We start from the raw sequence: 4,341 nt of genomic DNA on the forward strand, positions 1-4,341 counted from the left end.
AATCGATCACATCTCTCTCGATGATGGGATAACTTGAAGACGGGCTCATCTGGTGTAGAGGAGGGCAAGGTGGTTCTTGGGCGCTTGGAGGCGAGCCGTTTTGTGTTAGGCATCCCTACAATGAAGATAAACTTTGTTCAAGCTCATAGGGATACAAGATAAATCAAAATAAAATGCTAGAGATAGAGGAAGCAAATGAAAAATCGAATTTTTGGGGTCATACGGCCGTATGTCGGCCTTATGGTCACTATTCATAAGGCAAGAGTCTCCCCTATATTCAAAGCATTGAAAATGTTTTTTACATAAATTTGAAGGAAAATTCATCAATGACATTCACATCATTCAACCCAAGCAAAATGCTAAAGAAATCCCACACAAAATCTCCAGGAATGCCCAAGTAATGAGAAAGATAAAACTAGGGCATAGAAAAAGCATACCGATGAAATCTTGAGAAAACAAGCTTTAAACTCGGCGAAAACCACTAGACGACGTCTCCAATGGGTGAGAAAAAGATTTAGGAGGAAAAATGAGGAGATTTGGTCAAGAATTCAGTTAGAATGAAGAGAGAAATTCGGTGGAGGATGAGAGAAATGAGAGAATGGAAGAGAGAGTAAGGATGAGGGTTAAAAAAGGGGGGCACGTCCCATACGGCCCAAATACGGCCCCGTATGGGGGACCATATGGGCCGAGAGCCCCCTCTCGGCCGAGAGGAGCCCCAACTCAGATGACCCCGTATGGGGGCCGTTTGAGGGGCTGTCTGAGATGGCACAGAGCCACGGGTTGGCTCTATGTTCATCTCAGACGGCCACCATACGGCCCAGCAAGGCCGTATGCCCTTTAAAACTATTTAAAACTCCGAAAACTTGCCCCAAATGATGTAAACATGGTGTGGAAAGGTCGAAGTCTTCTCCAAACATGAATGAAATGAATAAAACGATGATCTAGTGCATGAATTAACACCTAAACATGAGTTTCTCAAGAAGGTGAACAAATATACCACAATTAAAATGATGAGAGCACTATGCCAAGTGTGTGAGCATGAACTTATTCAAAAGTAAAACAAGTCTAAGAAATACAAGAGTTGAAATGAACTAAGACCTAGAATACGAAAAATGCAAGAAAACACCAAAGAACACTTGGGTTGCCTCCCAAGAAACGCTTGTTTAACGTCACGAGCCTGACGTTCCTCATTTCTTACCTCATGGGGGCTCAAAGAGTTTGAAACCACCCCCGATTTCCTTTGTAGTGTTGCTTCTCCCCGGTAAATTCAGTGACAACATTGAAAAGACCTCGAATTGCTCATGAGTAGAGAGGGATGAAGCTTGGTACCTTTCTTTTTCCTCCCATGAATCTCCCTCCACATCTTCTTGACAAATGACTCTTTTTTTCTTTTTTTTCTTAGCATTAGTGCAGAACACTCTCTCTTTTGGTTGCTTCAAGTTATGAGTTTGAGGATGTTGGTGAGGTTCTCCTTGTTCTTCATTCTCCAACTCTCCCAAGTATTCATCCAAAGGATTTATAGAGAGCACCTCCTGCACACAATCAGAAATCAATCTATCAGTTTCATCAATAAAGTAAATTGTGTCACCATGATCTAAAGAATGTTTCAGTGCAGCTGGCAAAGTGTACACCACTTCCTCTTCTCTGACTCTTAACGTTAACTTTCCGCCTTTCAAGTCAATCAAGGCACCCGAGGTGCTGAGGAATGGTCGACCAAGAATCAGTGGTATCTCCACATCTTCATCTATGTCCATGATGACAAAATCCACGGGAAAAAGAAATTTGTCCACTCGGACAATTACATCTTCAACAATCCCCCGAGGTTTTCTTGTTGATCGATCCGCCAATTGTAAGGTCATCCTCGTGGGCCTCAACTCATCCAAGCCAAGTTTCAAATACATGGTGTAGGGCATGACGTTTATGCTAGCCCCCGAATCTGCTAGAGCATTTTCTTGGATTCCACCTTCAAGCATACACAGGATAATGAAGCTTCCCGGATCTTTCAACTTTTATGGGAGCTTCTTTTCTATGATGGCCGAGCAATTCCCCGTAAGCGCAACCGTGCCCTCTTCCTCCAACTTTCTCTTGTTCGTAAGGGGCTCTTTTAAAAACTTGGCACATTTCGGCATTTGAGTCAACGCTTCAACTATCGGGATGTTCAAATGCAATTGTTTGAAGATGTTCATGAATTTTTTGAAGTGACCATCCTCCTTGTCATGCTTCAATCTGGTTGGATAAGGGATTGGAGGTTTATACTCGGATGATTTTGTTGGTCCTTGTTGTTGGAACTTGTCATTTCTTCCCTGATTTTTGTCTTCACTGTTTTCTTCAACTAGCTTGGGGTCTTCCCCGGAGGCTACCCCACTTTTCTTGACACTTGGGTCAACCTTGACCCTTGTCTCCACTTGCCTCCCACTTTTAAGAGCAATGGCATTTAAGTGCTCCCTTGGATTGTCTTCCGTGTTGCTTGGAAGATAACCTAGAGGACGTTCAGAGTGTGCCTTCATGAGTTCCCCCACTCAATGCTCAAGAGATTTCACAGAAGCTTGGAGGTTTCTCAAAACAGTACCTATCTCATTGAACTGTTTGCCGTGCTGAGTGAGCTGAGCATTCACCTTGCCAAATTGTGCATCCATGCTACTAGTTAGACTATTGAACCTGTCATTGGTACTGAGCATGAACTTGGCAAGGACCTCTTCAGTAGAAAACTTCCTCTCAAAGGCTGGTTGTTGGAATTGAGATCCTTGAGATGGTGTACCTCTTTGTTGTTGTTGGCCTTGGTTCCATGAAAAATTTGGGTGGTTCTTCCACCCTGAATTGTAAGTTGAGCTATACGGGTTCACTTGATTTCGTTGCCCTCCAATGTAGTCAACATTCTCAATAGACACAACTGAGGAGCTAGCAATTAGACATTGGGCTGCATCATGCTCACCACCACAAGTGCTACAATTCATCACTGATTCTGACCTTCAACTACTGCCCATAAGAAGATCAAGCTTTCGAGTCAACACATCAACCTTCGCAGCCAAGGCATCATTACTACTAACTTCATAAAGCCTAATAGCCTTTTGTGTAGATCCTGTTGAGGCCCAATCTGATTCATTGCTTGCCATAGACTCAAGTAATTGCTCGGCCTCATCGGGATACTTGTTGCTAAGGGAACCACCCGTTGCGGCATCAATGAGTTGGCAAGTAGCATAATTCAGTCCATTGTAAATGATTTGTACTCGCATCCATGAGGCAAAACCATGGTGGGGACACCTTCTAAGGAGATCCTTGAATCTCTCATAAGCTTCAAACAATGTTTCGGACTCCCCTTGTTTAAAGGCTGAAATTTCTTGCCTCAACTTCGCCACTTTGCTTGGCGAAAAGTATCTCCCAAGGAACTTCTCAACCATATCCTTCCATGTTTTAATGGACCCCAGAGACATTTATATAAGCCAATGATAAGCTCCATTTCTCAAACTAAATAGAAATAGTCTCAAATGGATCGCATCGTCGGACACCCCATTAATCTTGAATGTAGAGCAAATTTGGATGAACCGGGAAAGGTGGTCATGTGCATCTTCATTTGCTAGACCATTGAATTGAACCGAGTTGTAGACCATGCCGATTGTACTCGCTTTAATTTCAAAGTTGTTGGATACCACTGTCGGTGCTTTAACACTAAACTCATCTCCTGTGAATTGGGGTCTTTCATATTCGGATAGAGTACGTCACTCTTCGGCCAAGATTGAAGACTCTCTATCCTCAATTTCAATGTTCTACGTACCCGACCCTTCACCAACCTCTCTAAATCTCCGATGCAAAGTTCTTTCAATTTCATTATCCGGTGTAATCAATATCGATGGATTTGAGCGTGTCATACACAGTACTTTGCAAAATTGAGAAAGATGATAGAAAGTTAAGATTAAAGGAAAAGAAAAAATAACAATAAAAAAAATTGAGTAAAGAATGAAATGGCTGGAGTAATAATCTAAAAGTTTCCTAGAATTTCTTAAACATCCCCTGCAATGGTGCCAAAAAACTGATTGCTTCCACGCAAGTGTACGGGATCGCCAAGTAATACCTCGTGTGAAGACACGAGGATCGTATTCCACGGGGCTAAGGATCTCCTATTTCTCCTTCTTGAGCTATTATATAGCCTAAGATCTCAAGCGATGGATTTTACTCAACTAAATGTAATTAAAGCTAAAACGGTATTTGCCAACAAATTAGAGAGAACAAGCAATGAGCAAGCAAGAGAATCAATGAAATACAAAGGCCTATTGATGTGGATCCCCTTGAGGGGTTATCATGCAACATGGATGATGATCTAAAGATGCAAGGGTAAAATGGACC

The 4,341-nt window shown here is 42.4% G+C and overlaps 1 non-coding gene across 1 annotated transcript; it reads left to right on the forward strand.

Annotated features, from left to right (window-relative positions):
- Window positions 1-3,243: 3,243 nt before the first annotated feature.
- Window positions 3,244-3,350, forward strand: LOC120267986. Its single transcript, XR_005538662.1, has one exon. It is a non-coding gene; the product is annotated as a small nucleolar RNA R71 (small nucleolar RNA).
- The last annotated feature ends 991 nt before the right edge of the window (window positions 3,351-4,341 follow it).

The sequence above is a fragment of the Dioscorea cayenensis genome, chromosome 1, assembly GCF_009730915.1.
Source record: "Dioscorea cayenensis subsp. rotundata cultivar TDr96_F1 chromosome 1, TDr96_F1_v2_PseudoChromosome.rev07_lg8_w22 25.fasta, whole genome shotgun sequence".
Lineage (NCBI taxonomy): Eukaryota > Viridiplantae > Streptophyta > Magnoliopsida > Dioscoreales > Dioscoreaceae > Dioscorea > Dioscorea cayenensis.